Genomic DNA, 21,517 nt, shown 5'->3' on the forward strand with positions numbered 1-21,517 from the left:
CCTGTCACTGTCACTGAATGTGGCCAGGGGAAGCACAAATCACTTGTGGGGGATGGACAGGCAGCCAGAAACACATCCACACAGCCAGCATGATTTCTGGAGTTTTATTTTACCAGAAAACCAACCTAAAAATAGGCTGGGGAGGGTGCAGGGGGCCGGGGTGAGTATCTCCACACACCTTTGCTGGGCAGCAGCAAAAGCAATTTTTCTGCAGGTGGGAGCCAGGAACCAAATGTTTGTAGTGCTGGTTCAAAGGGGTGAGGACTGGCTGCAGGCGACCATGGTTTGCAGCATTGAGCTGGTTGGCAATGGCAGCCTTGGGCTTTCATGTACCCAGAAATGCAGAAGCTGAAGGGTTAGACATGGCTGCGCTTGTGGATGCAGCACTTCAGTGATTTATCGAATTCTTGGTGTGTTGGTTGTGTTATTTTTAGGGCCAGGAGTTGCCATTTAAAAATGCTCTGTAACAAAACAGACCTGTAAATCTATTAGCCTTAAAAGCACATTTTTATGAGTCAGAACAGCTGCTCAGCCTCCATGGGCTCTCTGATGCCAGCCCAAACCCATGGCCACTGTTCTCACCCCACACAGGTGTTCAGCCCTCCAAAGTTCCCCCTGTGAAGTTCAGCCACCTCTGTGGGAGCTCTGCATGAGGAGGGGCACAGCCTGGATCCCCTGGCCACAGCCTGTGTGGAGGGGACATGTCACAGCTCCCTGTTTCTCAGTTCCCAGGGCCCTTCTGCCAAGGGACCAGAGAAGAGCTGCATTTTGGGGAGAGGAGGAGAAAAAGCAGCAGGCAGCAATTTCTGCAAATGCAAGCAGAGGAGAGTGGCCATGGGGTGGCCAAGAAAGGGATGGAGAGCTGCAAAAAGCAGCAGAAGTGGCTGAGAAAGTCTTTCCTAGGGAGTTTCTGTGAATGTCTGTGATGTGTAAAGCCAAGCTTGGACACAAGCCCACAGCCCTATGTATAGACCCTGTCCAAATCTACTCCTAATCTCTTCCAGGATTAGCTAGGCTGATCCAAGCTGCAACATCTGACAGCCTTTCTGAGAGCCAACAGAAAATGGGGATGTCTGTAGGCTCTCCAAACCTGGGGTTTCTTTGCATCCCCTCAGAATCACAGTGTGGTTGGGGTTGGAAGGGACCTCTGGAGACCAAGTCCAACCCACCTGCTAAAGCAGGTTCACCAGAGCAGGTTGCACAGGAATGTGTCCAGGCAGGTTTTGAATGTCTCCAGAGGAGGCTCCACAACCTCTCTGGGCAGCCTGTTCCGGGGCTCTGCCACCCTCAAAGTAAAGAAGTTTCTCATAATATTCAGATGGAACCTCCTGTGCTTCAATCTGTGCCCATTGCCCCTCGTTGTCTCCTGGTCACAGGCTGAAGCAGCGAGCGGAACTGCTGACCAAAATAGCCCTGTGTGCCTAGAAAGTGATGGTAGCTGGGGTCTGAACCTGGCTCCGTGTGGTTCGAGTCGTGTCTCTTGTGATTTTTAAAAAAAGAAACAGGCTGTGACTGCAGGCCAAGTCTTCTACTGGCATAAATGGCCATGGCCCCACTGAGCAGAGTTCAGTCTATTTATACTGGCAAAGAATGTGGCCCATCAGAGAGAAGAAATCCTGGACTCCTCTATGGCTCTCTAAGTTTCTGCCCCGTAGAGCCACAGGACTGGGTGTCCACAGAAAGGAAGGCTAAGGGATCTTTTTCACAAACACTGTTTTGTAAAAATTGTGGATACAAGGAAAGTTAAACTTCTCAAAGGAACACACCCATCCTGCTTGAACTTTCTTTAGAAACAGTTTCTCAGCAGGCTTGAACCATAAAAATTCTCCCTGCAGCAAAATTTGTACCCAGCCACAGCGAAGAGTTGAGTTCAAATCATGCTGAGCACCAGGGATGTGAAAAAATGGGGTGGCAAGGAACTCAAATTCCACTTCTTGCTCTGCCTTTGGACTTTCACCCCAGGGGAAGCATCTTGGTAAAGGACAATTCGCTCATCTGGGGTGTTCCTCTTGCTGGGAGGGTGGAGAAGGGGTATGGTTTTGCTTGTTTGTTTTATAAATGCTTTGAAAAGCTCTGGCTTCCTCTCAAATTCAGAGGAAGAGCTGCAAAAATCTAAAAAAAAAAAAAAAATTTAGAAAAAAATTAAAAACCACATAACCCTTCATGGGTTTTTAAAGCTCTTTCCTGCCCTGTTCCAGAAGGGGTTGTTAATTGTAGAGCATTTCAATTGCAGAAAGTCTGACTATTGAGTAGAAGAGTCTTTTTGAGTCTACCCAGCTGTGCAGGGCTTTTGTAAGTTGCTCTTGACATTGCAGAAGCTCAATATAGTTAGCATTGCTTGGAATTTTTATTGCCACTGGTTGTAAATATGCCTATATGCATATTTCATTGCAGAGACCCCTATGAGCATTCAGGAACCAAAACTTCCCTTCCACACCCCAGCCACTGAAATTAGATTATATCCTGATTGCATAATTACTGTATAACAAGACTTGCTCAGCCTCTCAGTGCACAATGCCTGTTTTCATAGCATTTTAATATGAGTGACATAATAGGCACCAGCTTGAATAGCTGCATGCCAACGAGGCATCACATTCCCCAAACCAGCTTGAGTTTGTAAAATCTGGTTCAGCTGCTCAGCACACAGAAGGGTGGCAAGCAGTTGCCTTGCAGCCCATGCTGGGTCAGAAATCAGAATATACATGGGGAAACACTCCCTTTCCTAGCCTGTGGTGGGCTGTTTGGCACACAGCATTATCTGGGTTATTTCTTTGGGCTACCACAAGGCAGTTACATTAATGCTGTGTCCTTCACATATGTGTTGCCTGCACCAGTGTTTGCAGATCTGAGTCGATAACGCTCCCATTGATATTGCTCTGGCTGCTCTGGTCTTTCCTCTTTGCTCTGAGTGATTTAAAACACCTCAAATCCTGTACAAGGCTCATTTTTTCTAATAAGTTAGGCTGCAAATTTTTTCATGTATTCAACCCTGTCTTTGTCCTGAGTGGTATGGAACTGGAATAGCCCATAAACAGCAATTTGTTTGTCTTTTAAGCTTATTGCTTAGGCAGTGGATTTCACTTGGATGGCTGAAGACCAATCCTCTCTTAGCATAAAATGTTTTACCAGCTCCAACAATAACTGCAACCCATTCTTTCTGCATTGCATTTATTTGCAATTAAAATAAATGGACCAAATGCTACCAGATGAAATGAGCACAACATTTCTGGTCGACTTACCCGTGGTTCCAACAGGAGCTATTGCCCAGCAGTTGCTGCGTGTCCATCGCATGTTGCTAACACTTTGAATCTTCTTTCATAAAACACAAGTCCTTCATGATTCGCTTGATCTTGTTCCTCAGCCTGTCTCTGGAAGGAGCACATTGACAGTGCATAGTTGTTATGGGGTGGTGGTCCCTAGTTTTACACACACTGGTTTATTCTGGGGGGCTTTTGGAGAAGCAGAGCTGGGACCTGTCTCTCTGTGGTGGTAGAGTTGTCCATAAGCATCAGGCTGTTCAAAGAGAATGGCCTGCTCATGCCCAAGTGAAGACTATGGGATTGGATTTACTTAAGGTAATGTTTTTTAAGGGGTAGCAAAGTTGAAATGTGCTATCTGGAAAATAAAAAAGTGAATAATTTAGGTAAATTTTCAGGCTCTAGCATCAGCTGCATACACTTTAGGGGAAGAAGTTTTTCTGTTCTCAGTCTTTCATTTTCCTCTAACTCGTGGCTCAAAGTCACTCAGATCATCCTTCTTGTTTTGCCACCTCGCAGAGCTGTGACTTGTCTCTCTGGTTTGGCAAGTGCCTCAGGAAGTGCCCAGGAATAGCTGCTGCTCCCAGCGCTGGCCGGGCTGACAGCTGAGCCAAAGTCGGGGCACGACAAACCCGGGGCGACACAGACATGCATGTGTCTGCATGCAAAAGAAACCTATCTCCCTCCCTCAAAGCTATTTTCTGTTGGTGATATAACCAGCAGACAGCTATTCAAAGGCTTTTTAAGTCTGGAGCATACTGAGGAATGCACTCAGGCTATTAGGAAGCCCTTGTTAAAGTTACTACGCTCCTTTTTATTTGTTGTGTTAACCCACTGGTGTTAGCCCTGCAGTAATGGTCAGTATGGACGCAATTTGGAGACATGGTTTTTTACCCCTTTGTGATCTTGAATTGCATTTTCGCTGCAGAAGTGTCACTGATGTCAATGGGACTGCTGGGGGATGTGAGCAATGCGGCAGAGCTGGGAGCCACCAACTCTGCTGAGAAGAGGGGACAAGAGAGGGACAGAGGAGCAGACTTTCTGCACTGAGATGCAGCAGCATGCTGATGGCAGCTCCTGCCTTCCCTGCGTTTTGAGGCATGTTGGGAAGAAGGAGCACACGTCCTTCATGAGCTTACAGGTGTGTTTCCAGACAGTCCCTAGGGGTGCTGGTCCTGTTGGCTCTGAAAGTGAGTGATGTGGCCAGAGAGCATCGTGCCCTCAGCTGTCCCTCACATTCCCACCTTCGCACGGAGCAGCCCCAGCAGCTTATCCTGCCTAAGCTGCTCCATCCTTTGCTGGACTGACACCTTTTTACATCTTTCTTCCTCATTCTACTCCTTGGCTTTGGTGTCAGACACTGCTCTGTGAAAATTAATTAAACGGACTTTTCGGGTACAAAATATGTTAAAAAAGAAAAGACCTTTAGTAACAAAAATTGCTAATTGTGGTCAAAAGGAATTAATTCTTGTATATCCCTGGAGAAAGCAATGACTGTGATAAGACAAATGACTTTTCCAACAAGTTTGCCTATTCCTTATCTAGATTGTGCTATTTTAAATGTGGAAGGAATGATTTTTACTTTATGGAAGCATCCCAGCAGCCAGTGAGGGTTTTATCTGGCTCTTTGAGGACACACGGGTTTGCAGGCTGCAATGGCATGTGGTTCACAGCAGCACTGGAATATTATTAATATCACTGAACTTTGCGTGTCGGTGTTGCTCTGTGTATCCTGTTTCCTGAAGAGTCAGAGGATACAATTTGCTCAGAAACTCAAGATTTCTTATTTAAAAAGACTTTAGACTCCACTTGTGGGGTTGGTCCTTGATCACTGATGAAGGAGGTTCTGAACGACTGTGAAGCACAGGGATTTCTCTAGCAAAAAGGCTGGTTCCCGGGACATCAGTCAGGGCTCTTCCAGACTTGGTGAGGCTGGGGTGGGAAAATCAGGAGGCAGCATTTTCAACACCATCTTAGCATATTTCCTCTTGAAAATATTGCCTGGAGGAAGGCCTTTGGAGGGGATGTGCCATTTAGCAAGGGCAGCAAAAACCTGCCCCAAATGGCTGCACCACCAACCCTGCCCCCAGGGCCACCAAGCCACCCAGAGCCTTGTGTTGCCTCCTGTGGTGGCCTGGCACTGTCTACATGCAGGTCTGGAGACCAGGGCCATGGATGGGCAAACTGTTATCTAACCAGCCAGGTATTTTTTCCTTTTCCTTGAGTTAAATCAGCCCCAGTGCAGAAGGAAGCTGCAGTTGGGGCTCTGGAGTAGGCTGAGCCCTTGCGCTGCAGCAGTTTAATCTCACTGCACCTCAGTTTCCCCTATATCTGGTATATTTTGGAATATACTAATGAACCCTCACATGGGGTTCTCACATGGGAAAGGCAGCCCTTGGGTTTCCTTCAGATGTCAAAGGGGTTAAACATGTGATGATGGTGAATCAGGCAGAGGAGAACAGTTTCTCTTCTTTATTGTAAACTTCCTGGCTGCCCCACTGCAAAGCAAGTGGCTGCATTATTTAGAGAGAAGTTGAGCTTTTGGGGTGCATATTACACTGCAGAAATATTGTCTCATCCCCAAACACCATCTTCACTTCTCCTGGCTCTGCAGTAACGAAAGGGCCCATGTTTCAGATGTCAGTGCCAGGAAAGTCGTTCTCTGCCTGCATTTTCTGCTGCATTTGTCTTATTGCAGCTCATGGGACCTGGGAGATCTCAGAAGTCGGCCTCATTGCAGCCGTCTTCATCAATCAGTAGCACAAGTGAGGGGCTGGTACATTAAAGTGGGACCTGATTTGAAACCGTTTTGTTCTTCACTGAAGGCAATGGTTCGTGCTGAGGTCAGAGGGAGAACTTTGGGCTCAAGAGTTGCTGATGTCCAGCTGGGTAAGGCTGGCCATTCCCATAGGTGAACTCTTATTATGTCAATATAATGGTTATCTCAAAGGCTTTTAAGTTGATCTGACCCTAGTAGGAAAACCCCAGTCCTTTGATCTGTGGAGGGTTTGATAATTCTCTTTGTATCCATATTGATAGAGAGGTGCTATTTCTCAAACTGCTCCAAGGTCAAAGACTACCAATATCTGCCAGCTCAAGTCCTCCTTTCAGTGTTAAAGAACACTTCTTCAGCACGATGATGTTAGGACTAAACTATCCAGTTATAATTGATTAGCAGCTTTCACAGGAAGGATCATGAAGAACTTTGAGCTACACACTGAACACGCAGCTGCGTGGGGCGATTTTGGGACAGGGAGCAGCGGAGGCGCAGACAGTCAGCCAACACGTGGGGCAGGAGGGGAAATGCCAGCGATTCCTGGGCAGACATCCGCTCCTGCCAAGTATGCCATCAGGCCTTTAATATCTCTGCACAGTAGATATTTTTAAAGTGTTTCCTAGACCTTAGGAAAAAAAAATCAGATTTTTAAGGTCTTTCTAGACAGATGTACTGAGCAGAAGACATGTGTGTCCATTCAGGTTGGCCTTTGCCCTACCAGGATGCTGGTGTGATGTGTTAGCAGGTCAATGTGATCCCAAACAAGCTGAACGTTTCAGGCAAGAGTAGTCAGTGTTTTCAACTTCAACTATTTTTATCAAAACACATGGGTTGCTTTGAGCACTGATGCATTTGCACCCAGACATATCCACCCAGTAATTGTTCCCGGCTGCACACACACCCCATGCTCCTGGTGCGGTGGAGAGGGCAGGGGAAGACCCGCAGAGAAACGAGGATCTCTCTGCTCAGGAAAATGGACGTTTTGACACAGTCCCATCTCACATGAGAAATGTTTTGATTTCGTTTCCTCCACAGAACATAAACAGATTTTGAAACCTCAGAAGCTGCCATGAAACAAACCCATTGTTCCCCAGCCAGCTCTAATTACAGCTTGAGACCAGCCCGTGCCTATTGAAGTCAGAAATTACACAGGGGAGAATTCTTGCTCTGCACAGATTTGTGTGGAGAAATGGGATTTGTCACTATCTTTTTAAGCAAAGTTAATTCTTAAGATTTTTGTGTGTGTATTTTCTGTCTGTCCTTACTACCAGCAAATACTTCAAAAAGTGTCATGCACGCAGTGTGATAATGGAAGGGATGATGTGACCGTGGCATGTGATGTAGTGTGGTGATGATCTCTTTTCTCTGACTTTCACCCCAAGAGTGCAGGGATCTGAGTGCAGCCCTGCGGGAGCATTTCCCATGTGCTCCAGCACAAACACCCAGAGGGCTGAGCTGAGCTGGGACTGACAGCATCCCCTTTCCTCATGTGGGCTGGGTGCTTTCTTCACCAGTATCCCTGTCCCCCAAATCTGCAGGCTTGGGCTTTCAGAGTTGTCCTGGAGATCTTAAAGTCAGCTGAAAAAAATAATTAAAAAATAAAAAATGTAAAAAAATTAAAAATAGGAAGGGAGGCATCCAATTCCCACAGGCATCTTTGAAAATACCAACCTTGTTTCTGGGCAGCTCATGAGCTCTGAGATGCCTAAAAATGAGACAGAATTAGGGAAGAGCATGAAAAATTATGAAGTGCTTGGGCACAGGGGCCAAGGGTCCCATTATTTCATTTGAGAGCAAAATGCCTAAGGGACGAGTAGGGCAGGTGTTTGGACAGAGGTGGCTGCTGTTGGGCAAAGTAAAAGCCAGCATGGCTGTGCACCAGGGAACATCTCCTCATTCTGAACTTCAACCTGTTGTGAAACCTTTCCGATGGGGGAAGTGATAGAAACCCATGAATTCGTGTCAATGACCCCAAGGCTGGCCAGAGCACCTGGGCAGCCCCAGAAGGATGTGCCCCATGGCAAAATAAAGCTCTGGGGAGATCTGGCTCATTTTGGCCTTGCACCCCAGGCTCTTCTGGTTTTTCTGATCACATCACAGCAACTCATCCTGCAGGGCTCGGCGCAGGCAGCAGCATGACCAGCAGCCAGGTTTTGCTGAGCAGGGGCAGGAAAAGCCAATTTTGCAAATGGCCCCTTGAGTTACAGCAGGCGCGCACAGACCCGTTGCACATACGTGTGCTACATACCCGTGCTTTTCTGCAGGATCATGGTTTCACCTAAGAGAAAATCCTAATTTGACAGTCTGATACAAAATGAGTTGATGGCACTACCAAGGATCTATAAATATAGGACTTTTCAAAATAATCAGTGCTGCACTTGACCTTAATTCAGGCTGTTAGATTTTTTTCATCCATGCTCATCACGATTTTATTTTATCATCCCTGCTGCTACATGGATTTTTCTGCAATGACTAATTTTGAGGACTGTATGCTTGATGCTGAAAAACAGCATCAGAAATGTATGGTTATCAAGAGCAATAGGTGCCAAAGGCACAAATCTTACAGCTATGTGAGGGGAAACAATGACAGTCATCTGAATACAAAATTATTTGCATCCCATCTTTGTCTTAGTGCTTCTGTAAAAGAACTATTTTTTTTTAAGTGTCTGAGGAATAACATCATAAACCTAGAAAAAACTTCCAAGTTACTGTTAAATTTCCTTTGTACTGTCTGTAGCAATCCATCAAAAGGGTTAGCTCTGAGTATTTCTTAATTTTGCAAGGACAGCACAGGAAATGATTGCAACTCTCTCGGGTAAGTACACTGTTTGTTTTTTCAATGAATTCTTTGTGTGTTTGATTTCCATTTGTACTTCTGCATTTTGGTGTACCAAGACAAATATTTCTGGTAGGAGCAAAGGAAGCACTGGTTTTTCTCCCCTCTGAATTGACACTTTGAATAATTTCAACTAGCTTTGAAGTTGGCTTAAAAATGAAGGTCATTGTTTGGGAGGAAAATTGCCTGGTTTATTCCACATTTTCCCAATATAAGGTTTCAAATTTAAAATCTCAATAACACTTAAAAGTACAAATGTGTTTACCTGTGGCCTGCACTCTGCAGTGCTCGTCCACTCTGCTGTTCAGGAAGGACAAATGTTACGTGACGTATCGGATCCTCCATGACTCATCTCACATACCTGAAATAATCTCAGAAATCATTGCAGACTTTTTTATTGCAAGAAAAAATGGCATTCTTCTCTGATACGAGATAAATAAAGCTATTGTGTTTTGCCCACAGACAATCTTCAAACAGGGAAAGAAGATATCACAGTCCACTGATCATTTCTTCATGTGCCATTAACTGCTGTGATAGTCCCATTGCCAAATCCTTTGGTATCTAAAAGATTTTGAAATTTTCATCTTTAGCGTCATAACCCAGCGGCCTGATTCTCCTGAAACCCTCAACGTTAGCCCTGCTGACTCTTAGGTTTCACTTTTGCATGTTAGTGGAGATTTGGGGAGTTTCCAGCCTGGCGAGCGTCAGGGCTTGTTCGTCTTAGGACAGATGCTTCCAAAATGCAGTGGGAGCTGGGTGCACATGTTTCCAATTATCATATAAGAAAAAAAAAAATTACATTTTTAGAGGTTTCCAGATTTAGGTCTAAGTGTTTATAAAACTGATTTCAGCTTTTAAGAATGTATTTCCTGGCTTTGAAGCTATGAGGAGCCCCTTGACTTCATGGGACGTTGGATGGGATCCTTGACTTTTTCTGGAGCTCCAGTGCTGGAGCAGTTTAGATCCAGGGCTGGTACTCACAGCTCCATCCACGACTGCAACACCTTTATAATGGTTTTTTGCATTTTATTAATGTCCTGTAGGAGAAAAAAAATGTTGTACTGTTTTCCAGTCCCTGAGAAGGCTTTGTCTGGCTCCAGCCATGAGACACAATTGTATTCAGGGGCATAAGAGCCAAAAAGTCCAGAGTATCTTCAAAATCATGATGTGGGGAGAGAGGAGAGAAGGGTCCTGCCTTGGGACACCAATGCTGGATTGTTCCCTGGTGTGACCTCCTCTGTGTTTTGTCCAGACCCACTAAAAATAACATTAAAAAGCACCACCCCAGTCAGTCTAAATCGAGAAGCTGGTAGTACTAAATTCTTAAGTACAGATCCTGTCCTTTTTGCCCTCTTTAGTTTTTTGCTTCTTATGTGAGCGTTGAGAACTGGTGTTATATTTTATTTTCTTTCATTTCAGCACTTGATGTACCTGCACAGAAAGCTGCAGTTATTCCATAAAAGCAGTCACTGAGGTAAATAATAGCAATCTTAACCCATAAACCTGCTGAAACTGTTGAAATACATTAAAAGATTAGAGCAATCGTTATTAATATAAATTACAAGCAAGCAGAACATTAGTGGAATCTGTTATTAAAAGGGAACTTTTTTTTTTGAGCTGGTTTTAATTTCAAATAAATAACAGAGAGGATTTTTCTGGGAGCATGAAGGGTAGTTTTATAACATCAGTCTATCAGAAATAGTGCCCTGTCGGCTCTGCTCTCTGTTGTGCGTGCTGAAGTGTTCAGATGTTAAAGTGCTGGTTTCTCTTCTTCAGATATAGGGGAAAATTACTGTTAATGAACATTTCATAAAAGCACAGAGAACCTTTATCAAAGGAAAAGATGCATAATGCATTTTCAGCCTTATTATTATTATTATAGTACTTGCCTTTACACAATTATTATTTGATGTTTAGGTTTGCTTAAGAGGAACATCTGAAAAAGATCTGCTAAGTCAAATCCAATGCTTTTAAAAGGCACTTAATGAGTTTTTTCTTGCTGTGTTTATATTGAGAGGTTATTTATTTGTAGATCATCTGTCATTTTTTTGTGCAAAGTGTTTGGGTTTTTTAATTCAATTAGTAAAATTACTTGTGCGATGGTTATATGTTTTCCCTTAGTGTCAGTCCTGCAGGAGTTTCCAGTGTGTTGATTTAATGCTTATGAAAAAGGCCTGTCTGGCCTCCTTGGAGACCAGTTTTTTCTTAATCAGTGGTGATACAGATACAGCCCTCGCTGGATGTGCCCAAGGACCTGAGTGCCTCAGCCCTGCTGTGCTGGCAGCATGCAGGGGGTTGGAGATGCCCTATGGGGATTGGGTTTTTGACTTCTCCCATCCACAGCATCCTTTGGTTTTAACTCACTGTGCTTACATAAAACCTGACCTCCTGAAACAGCCATTGTCTGCACTGTAAGAATCCAGGTGCTGCTTTTTCAAAGTAATATTAAAATTCTGCCTTTGTAGGAACAGTTCCACACCCCCAACCCCAACTGAAGGAAGCTTTCCGTTCCCTAATTTCCTGGGGAATTCCTGCAAGATTCACTGAGAAATTACATATGAGAGAGCACAACCGCTCTGGATCAACTCAAATACTTCATCTCAATAATGCAGCAAATTTTCATCCCCAACTTCATGAAGCAAGAGCCAGGAGGTCGAGGTAGCGCCCAGACCACTCTGCTCACTGTGCTTCTCCTGAGTGAGGGGAGAGTGAATAACAGTGATGCTGGGATGGGAAAGGGCCACATCCTGCACTTGTCTCATTCTTCCTGACCTGGCACCATGTCCGTCACTGCGAGCTGATGGCTGGGAAAGCCTCTGGGACAGGCCGATCATTTTTAACCTGAGGATTCAGTTCAAGCTCCGTCTACATCACTCTGGCAGCTTAATTAAATCGACAGAACATTAAACCATGTCACATTAGTAACAAAAATAAATGGTACAGACCAGACATCTGAAAATCAGACAGAGGGGAGGATTTCCCACCCCCTCCCCCCTGCCCCTTCGCAGTGTCTCTTTTAACTCTGCAAAGACTGGCAGAGCCAGAGCAGCGGGTAACACAGAAAAAGCCACTTAAAATTGAGGAGTTTATCACTTCGGCCCTCCTTTCCCTCTCTTCCCTGGCCAGGCAGTGTCTGCCAGCACAACCCCATCTCTCATTAGTGAGGAGGCAGGAGACGAGGCAGCACTTGGGTGACCTGACAGCTCAGACCCTGGTTTTTACAGATTGCTTTTAGCAGCTGAACTTGTCAGACATTTTGGGGAGAAAGAGCAGAAATGAGAAATGGAGGCATCTGATTATAGCCATAAAATTCACCCAACCCCAAAAAGGGTGTAGAGCTGCTCCAGAAACTCTGAGCAGATATTTTAAGGCATTTTCAGACTCCAGGGCTGAGGAGGTTGTTGCCAGCAGTATAATAATAAACCCCTGCAATTGCATCTCCGTGCATGCCCAGCCCTAGCTCCTGTTTTATTTGAGTGAGGTGTGGAGGGCAGAAATTCCCTTTGTTTATTTTCACTCCCAATGACAAGGTCCGCGTGGAAACCCGGTGATTCAGAGCTGATGTTAAATCTTCATTTTACCATAGTTCCCTCAGGGGAGCAGCATGAGTGCAGTTTTCTGCACTCCTCAGGGTTTCTCTGGGGGACAATGGTGTTTTGAGATCCCTAGGTTGTTATTGCGTTGCTGTATTAGATAAAGCACTTAAAACTGTCAAACAGAAAAAACAGAGGTGGCCAGGAAATACAATACAAGTTGGTACTGCAAGTGGTGCAGCACCCGCTTGGTCTCCTCCTTGTGGTGCGGGGCTCAGAAAGCAAAGGCATTTCTCATTCATGGCGTGTTTTACCCAAATTTTACCTTTTACTTCAATGTTAACAGCACTGGATAGCGCTGACAACCATTTTGCATTTTACTGTGCTTCTGCAACAGGCAAATGGGGATGATTTCAGGCTCGGGTTGAAGCAGCGGGGGAACAGATTTCTCCCATGCTTAAACTTCTAAAATGGGACATTTGTGTTCTGGAAGCAGGTTTGTCCCCAAGCACATATGATACCTGCACAGACACACAGGAATGTTGTATGGCCAGACAGTAGCACACTGGACTGGCACCGAATTCTGCTCTTGGTTTCTCCACTGAGTTAGTTAGCTGGTGAGTAGTCGCATCTCCAGCTGGAGGTCCAACCCCTCACATAGAGACAGTGAAGCTCACCAGCTTTGTAAGCCGAGACCAACACCAAAAGCTGTAAGATGAGGCTGCCTAAGCCGGAAACCTCATCCCTGAGAGCACATCTTGGTCAGCCCTCGATGACCCTGAGGCAGCTAAACCTCCATTCAATCATGAAATGTCAGATCCTGGGTCCTGACACCAGGACTGTCACCATCCTAGCAGAGGTCAAACTAGCATGAGGAGTTTAACGCTGAGACTGGGTAAAAAAATTCTGTTTACTGAGAGCCTGGAGCTGCTGGGAGGGGAGAGCCAGGGCTGACATGGAGAAGTGAAAAACTAAGGGCTTCCAGTGCTCCTCATATATTTTTTCCAGTTAGCTAGAATACCTTATTTCAAGGATTTTGTTTTCCTTTCTGCTTTATTGTGATTACCTCTGATTGTTTCAAACTATTAACATTCTAAATTAAAGCATGTTTCTCTTTCCAATGTTTTTTAAAGGTGTTTCCGCTCAAATCCATCCAACAAGACCAACCTGAATTAACTCATCTGACTAGGCAGGTTTTAGATAAAAGCAGAGGCAGGGAGACATTCCTGATTTTGCTGATGCTCACCGGGCACCTTGTGCCATTATTCCCTGAAAATATTAATAACAGGAAATGGTCCCAAAGAATTAACAGCTGCTCTAGCTGGATCCCTCCTGCCCATTTATCAGAGGATGTCCAATAATATTAGCAACAGCAGAGCAGTACTGGTTCATCTCCAGTGGTTTATATGCAATTACAGAAGGGGCAGCTGATGACCAACCGCTGTCGAAAGCGATGCTCGCTCTGGCTTGTTAAAGACCGTCCCACTGCCATCACCCACCGGCAACCTCTCCACTGCCTTCCATCAAAGGGAAAGGTGAGGTGCCGTTTTACTTGATCTGAAGAAAGCTTTTGACATGGTTAACCGTAGCACGTTAATTAACAAGCTTCAACAGCGAGGATCCTCTGATGCAGCTCTCATAGGGTTTCAAAGCTGCCGTGCAGGAGGAGGGAGGGGATGGCAATTGCTGTGTATGAGGAGTTTCATGTCTCTAGGTTCTTCACCATCATGGAGATACGGCATCCACGTGCAGGACCAGCAGCCAGGGGGGAGGTCCAGGGTGCCAGGAGGGGATTAAGCCACAGTGGGCTGGGCATCCCCCATCCACCCAGCCAAGCTCATCCTCGTGTTAACCCACAGCCCTGATGACCCGCAGTGGGGATTCTCACTGTGATTTGGCTCTCTGAACTTCTGAGGAAAATTTGGTTTAGAGCAACCTATCTGCAAAGTGTCTTCCTGGCCATGGGGGCCACCCAGTTTCTGCTGCCCCGCACCCCAACTTGGCTGCATCCATGTTTGTACCTGACATGCTCCAGCCATCCTGTGCTCCTTCAGAAACCTGAACTGAGGGAAAACGGGGCAGCGGGTGACAGCAATGTCACCATGGCCCAATGCACAGAGAGAGTAGGCCACAGAAACCGGGTCAGCTTCTACTGGTGTAAAGCAGCAGTCCTTTGCTGAAGCCCGTGGAGTTAAAAAAGTGCAAGAAAGACCAGAATTAGGTCAATCAGATGCACGGCTCCTTTTATGCAGCAATGTAACAGTCTCCTTCGTACTACTCCTCAGTACAGTCAAGTAGGTCAGAAGTATCTCCTGTCAGGCAGCTGGATCCACTGAGGTAGCTCTGAAATATTCTCCAAACCAGCAGGATATCGGGAAAAGGCAACCCTGTCCCCTACTTGCACTGCGGTCTCTCAGGTTGCCCACCTGAGCACAGGTCTGAGGGAGAAATGGGCTCTCAGGTCGGGGCTGATGAAGGAGGGGCTAAACCACCCCAAAAAAAGCTCAGTCTGGGCTTAACTAGATTATCGGTGAAGCAACTCAACTTCCTATTTTCATTCACCAGGAGCAGTGCCAGAAGGTGATTGTGAAGCCGGAGAAACTCTGCAGAGATCCGTGGTGGAGTCAGTGGAACAGCACAGGAAGCACTAACGTGGGTGAGAAATGGTCTTGAATCACTGAACACGTTGTTTGAGCTATAATGATTTTGTGATTTTGACTGAGAACTTTCTGCCTGAATCATAAAAATAAATAAGGGTCCTGGAGCACCATGGTTTCATGCCAGCAGCCAAGGAGATGAAATCATGAGACTCTGAAATCCAGAGCTACTCCCAGGTTTGGCAACTCCCGTCTGCAGTCAGGAATGAAAGCCCTGTGCCAAGCCAGTCACAAATTATCAACAGTCCCAGAAACGGTGATTTCTTTTCCAACCCCTGGCCTTTTTCTTTTCTCTTAAATTGCTCCTCGTCTTGTGTTTGCTTTTCTCTGGTATCTGTGGAGTCTCCAGCCGGCTTCAGACCATCTGCAGTAGGGGGGGACGAGCACGTGTCAGCACCATTTCTCCCATTGGGTGCCTATGGAGCTGGATAGTGAGGGGTCTGAATTGCTTATCACAGGGAGATGTTATTATACTCACAACACCTACATGAGACAGCTATAATAGCAGTCAGAATCTGGTCCAACAGCAATAAAAATGAATAATACTAATTTCTGCAATTATTTACCACTCAGAGGCAAATTAGTCATCTCTTTGCCATACCTGAGACAGTAGATACCACAAAATACCTTCAGTGCTATCTAGCTACTAAGTTAGTTGAAGAGATAAACTTGCAAATAGCGCTAATTGTCATAAGGCTCACCAGCGGCGTGATGTCCTGTTGCACCAGCTGATGCTCTGCCCTCAGGGGTCTAATCAAGATGGTAATGAAAGCCACAGAGATAATTTGCAACTGCGGAAAACTCTGCTTTCAATGGATGTTTATCTAAAGTACTGCAAAGCGAGCTCCTCAGAACGAATGAGGAACAATAGCACTTTTTGGCTTAACTTAATTTCATAAAGACATAAAGAAGCTGCAAAACAATATCTGCTTTGCTGTCTAATTGCCTTGGGTTTTGTGCCATGCCCATCACAGAGGTACAGGAATGTTCTGGTCCCTGATTGTCAGTTGTCTCCAGGACTGCTGGACTTTTATAGAAAATACAATAGTCTTCAAATTTTACTATGGATCCATTTTAGTGGTGATGACGTCACTGACCATCTGTGATGACTGCACCCACGATGGACGTTCACACTACAACCAAGTGTACATTCTTCTGAGCAATACAGCAAACACGTACCTGGATAACTCTTACTGAAGCACCACTGTGTCCAACTGAAAATTACAGCAACCAGCTGGCTGTGTGAAACATGCAGAAATGGAGATGTGAGCTGAGGGAACACAGCCGGGGCTCTCAGCACAACGAGCAGCGGCTGCAAGAGGCAGGGGAATGTGCTGGTGTTTTCCTTTTCCCACCCCTAGCCCAGATCATGGACCATTGCCACACAGTCTGGTATGTCCTGGACCATGCAAAAAGCTAAGAAAAGCAAAATACTGTTAATTTCAAAATGAGGTTGTTTTCATGACATACTGTACTTTGGTGAGGTTATTCCATTTATGGTGTAATTTGTCTAGATAAAACCTGTCTACAAATGACCTTATGGTCTGGGTATGATGCTGATAGGGGATACACACACGCTTATGTTCCCACAATGTCAAAAAGCAATGCTTGGCCAAGGATCAGCTCCACAGATGGAGCAGGCGAGCAACCCTGCCCACTCTGCAGGCTTGGTCCTGCTCTGGATGCACATTCATGAGGCGAAACCAGCCCCACCAAGGAGAGCACAAGGACAGTCCCTGGCTGTTAGGGCAGCGCACATCTGGCAGCAATGCCAACCCTGCTGATGGCAGCGGGACATATGTCAGAAGAGATCGGTGTCTGCCAGAGCACGGTGAGGACTTTCATCTCATCTTTGGAAGTTCTCACTACCTTAATGCTGGAGAGTTTATCAAAGCAAGACCAGATTATCTCCAGGAGCAGTCAGAGTTGGCAATTTCAGGGAGCTCAGGCCAGCTTCTACCAGCTGACAATTTGTCCATAGCATCACAATCAGTGGAAAACTTTTTGGAGTATGTTAATAATAGAAATTAGTGTTGAAGGCAATATTCATCTTTCCACAGATGGACCTTAGCAGCGTGAGGTGAGGCTTAAAAGGAGCATCTGTGTGGCACCCAGAAGGAGACTTTTAGTCGCTACTTAATACCTTTCATGGTGAAACCTTTAATAGATCCTCTGTGGCAAAAGCTGGTTCAAGCACAGAAGGGCTGCAACCCTCAGGTGTCCCTCTGAGCTGGAATTACCATACAGACACTTAAATAAAAATAAGAGCGGCGCTAGAACCTGACACCACATCTCAATCCTGTGCTGATTTACACCAGCCAAAAAGAGACCTGACCTGCAGGGCCAAATCTGGCCCATGGCTATATCCAGGCAGCTGTGGTGATTTAAAAGCTCTGTCACTGTCAGTCACCAGTGGGTCTCATTGAAGGCCAGATTTATCTTGTAATCTGCACTAGGAGGTGTAAACTGCTACTGCTGCTCCCACACAAAATAAATCAGCCCAACGCAGATGAGATCCGGTAGCTTCGAGTGTCAGCCCTCGCTCTGTTTTACACAACTTTACGCTAAAGTCAGTGGTGGCCAAATGCCAGCAGAAACCATCGCCTCTCACCAATGCGGTTGATACCTCGGGTTAATGTCAGAGGGACTCTGAGAGCAAAGTGGCATCAGGGGTCAGTTTGGGGACCTTCCTCCTCTGTGGGCTATAGACAGGGAGGTTTGTAAGCTTTTTGGGGGCAGAAACAAGCCTTTTGGTCAGGCTGATGCTCTACCTGGTGCCTCCAGGCTGCCAGTTCCCACCTGGAGTTTCCCTGTGCTTGTGGTGGTGGGAGCGAGCTCTCCTGTGGAGAATGTGATGGAGCAGCACCACTGTCCTGCCCAGGGAGGGGACCCGCTTGGCTTGGCAGAGCCTGTGGGAACCCGTGAGCACATGGGGTTACTCAACCTTTGGGCTCACGGTTATTTTAGGCATCTTTCTCTGGTACTGAAACAGGCTGACGAAACCCAGGAAGAAAGATAGTAGCATAATAACTGCCCAAATCTAAGCAGAGGGAAAATATGTCTCCGATTCTTCACATCCCTACTACAAGCTTATTATTTCAGCATCTCTCCCATTTGGGGATTTTTTTTTTATCACAGAAAATGAAGAACACTCACTTTTTCAGTCCTGCTTAGCACACACCTCCACTGCCACATCGCTGCCCTGGCCCATACACTTTGGAGACAAAGCAAAACGCACAGGACACAGGCAAGTGTTGAAGCCCAGCCAGCAAAGGGAGCATGGGATTTGGGGGCACATCAGCAAAACAGTGATTGCCACCTGCTAAATGGGGTGGCTGTTACAAGGGGTGATTGGGAGCTAGAAGGAGGATGATGCTGGTTGTCTGGATGTGCAGGGCAGGCTGGTGGCAGCCCATGAAAGCCCACACCATTAAAAGGAGTTTTCAAGGGTTGTGCTGGAGTCTGCGCATTCCTCGGAGTCGGGTGAAGCCGCAGGGGCTTGGCAGAGCGGTGGCAGCTACGCCTGGTCCCTCCGCAAATAGCGTTGCAATTTCAGGGAGTGAAATAACGTGCTGGTGCTGCCAAAAGCCACCGCAATTATCAACAGTGTAAGTAATCAAGTAAAAGCACTTTTCCACAGCCGAATGACCAGATTGTCAAGCATGCAAAGAGTAGTAGCTAAAACTGATTGCAGCTCACATGGATAATTTCTACCAGAATTATGTTATTGTATTGGAACAGTAATGCATAATGTATGGCTGTGCATCTCTGCAATAAACATTTTACATTTAATTTAGAAATCTCCGAGTCATTAGAAAAGTTCTTTCATTATGTTGCAGAGACCTTTGTGGAGTCAGCAATAGCAGAGTCCTTAAAAAAAGAAAAGTTCGTGATGAACGGGATCAGACGTGCAAAATACCTGAGCTGGGAAAAGGAGTGGGAGCTGCGTGCTGTGTGCCAGCCTGCTCTGCACACTGTCCTGTGTCGGCAGCACATCCCAGCGGGACCCTGACACCCCACCTTCAGCACTCAAACCATGCTGCTGCTCTGGGTCACTCCCTAAACTGTCAGGGAAGAGAGAAAGAGGCAATTCCCTGGGGCAGTTTAGCCATCTTAACATTTAAATCACCTTATGGGGTTGCCGGCATCAAGGCAGGAACACCCAGTGGGGGCCAGGAGCTGTGCAGAAAGTGGAGGTCCATGCTCCATACTGAAGACACGTTGTTGTGCAACAGGTTCGAAGCAGCAGAGGAAAAGCCAACATGTCTGATCCTGAAGCGCTTGCATATGTTTAACTTCCATGGGAGTCAGGTGAAATTGCCAACTAGGTGGAGAGTTGCACCCAGCGTATGCAGAAGGTGGTTCCCATTGGAATGTGCTGTGAGTTGTTGGGCTGGTACACAGAGACACTGCATTTTACAGGAGGGAGGTTCACCGTTCTGCATAAAAGTCACCCTTCTCCCTGCGTTAGCTCATCTCTCTTCCCCAATGCACAACAATCCTTTGCATCTCCCACAGGACTTTTTCCTTCAGTAGTGTTCCATGCCTCCAACGTGAGGAGCAGTCAAATGGATCTTATTGTTTGGGTCCTTCCCTTGAGCCCTTCATGCTGACAGCAGCTCGTGCAGTTTGCTTGCTGCTGCTCAGCAGGGTGGATCAGCTGGACACGACAGCAAGCTCATCTGAAACGTGGCGCTCAGTGCTTGATTCAATGTGAAAACCAAAACCACCTCCACCGTCTGAGGACCCCGGTCTGAATAGCCCATGTGATTTTTTTGATATCTGAAAATAGGATGACCAAAATGCTGCTTGCAGGTAGAGCTGCAGAACGTGGTCCAGTGGTGCTGCAGAGCGCTCCATGGACCCTTCGGAAACCACAGGTCCCTGAAATGAATGTGCATTTGCCAGAGCCGGCAAAAGCAGCCTACAGACATGAACTTCATTATTTCCTATATCCGTATACTCTTTAAATTGCTCTCTTTTTTTTTCTTCCCCCAAGTGTTACATCACTGAATTTTACTTGACAATCTTTCCTCTCCATGGACAAGGAAGGTTTTGGAGGCTTTAGGATAATAAAATCATTGGGAAAAAGAAATGTGATGGGTTTTTCAGGTACTGTGCAGCATTGCGTAATGGCAACTAGGAGATACAAGTACTATTTCTAGCTCTGATGCTGCTCTGTCCTGGGACCTCTTTCTACATCGCTTCTGCTTCCACCTTTGTGGAGGGGCTCCAGCTGCCACCCCCTCTGCAGAGGCACTTACTGCCCATCAAAGTACCTCACACAGCACAAAAGAGGCATTTACATTAGCAGGGTGAGGAACTGGAGATCTTTGTCATTATCTAAATATTAGCAGATTTAATATTTGTTGTTCTCGGATTCTTGTCCAACAGCCTGTGCAGCTTTCCATATAAAGACAAAAAGTCAATCAATATTTAGCACAGCCACAGCATGCTATTAATTCCTCCCTGAGAGGGGGTTTTACCAAAGCTGAATTACAGGAAAAATCTGCAGAAATGATAGTGATTCCAGACTTCAGTGGATATTAGCGGGAAAGAGTGGCCGTATGGACTTCCTACCTACCATCAGTTACCAGCAACACAAGACACTTCACTCCTGAGATGCACACTCAGCTTTGGGTTAAAAAAAAATAAAGGAAGGAAAGAAAAGCACAGTGATTATTTGTGTGTAGCTGATTGGAACACTTGCTGACTCAGCAAGAAAGTGGCAGGGTTGATCTTGTTCAGGCCCATGGCAAGGGGCTGTGGCTTTGCCCCCTGCTTCTGGAAGATGCTCTTAGCGAGGCAAAGGAGAAAATACAACAGGGAGTTAACAGCAAAGCAAAGCGCAGTTCAGATAAGGACTAATAAAATGCAGTTCTGATGTACACAAGGCCTGTAGGGAGATCCTGTGCACGGTGCCAAAGCCTCACTTTCCATGTCTTAGCTGGAAGATGGGGATAATGATACTTGGCTCCTCTGTGTTTGAGACGAATGGAGGATACCTGCACCATGTCTGCCCTGAGCGAGCAAACAGCCTCACTCCCCCAGCCACTCGTGTCAGGGTCTGCTCAGCTGAGAGGGGAGGTTTGCAGCCTGGATCTGAGCATTTTGCTGGTATTAATTATGTTCATAATCAAAGCAGCACATGAGTCAGTGGGAATCTGGCTGTGGCAGAAAAGGTGATGTCATGTAAATGCGTCAAATGAGGAGGCAGCTTCTCCCACCCAGGACATCAATCACCCCAGCGGTCCCACCAGCCCCACGGGGACAGCTGCCCAGGATGCCTGGTACATGGATTTGGGATCATAATAAAGCCATTGGTGCCAGGCAGCCGCTTAGCAGGAATGCCATGGAGGATGCCAGGCTTTGGGGCACAGCGTGGCACAGGAGACCCTCATCCCTGGGGCTGCTGAGGATAGGGGTGGTGTGAGGAGATGTGAACTGTCCTCAACCTC

The sequence above is a fragment of the Nesoenas mayeri genome (genome assembly GCF_963082525.1).
Source record: "Nesoenas mayeri genome assembly, chromosome: 9".
Taxonomy (NCBI): Eukaryota; Metazoa; Chordata; class Aves; order Columbiformes; family Columbidae; genus Nesoenas; species Nesoenas mayeri.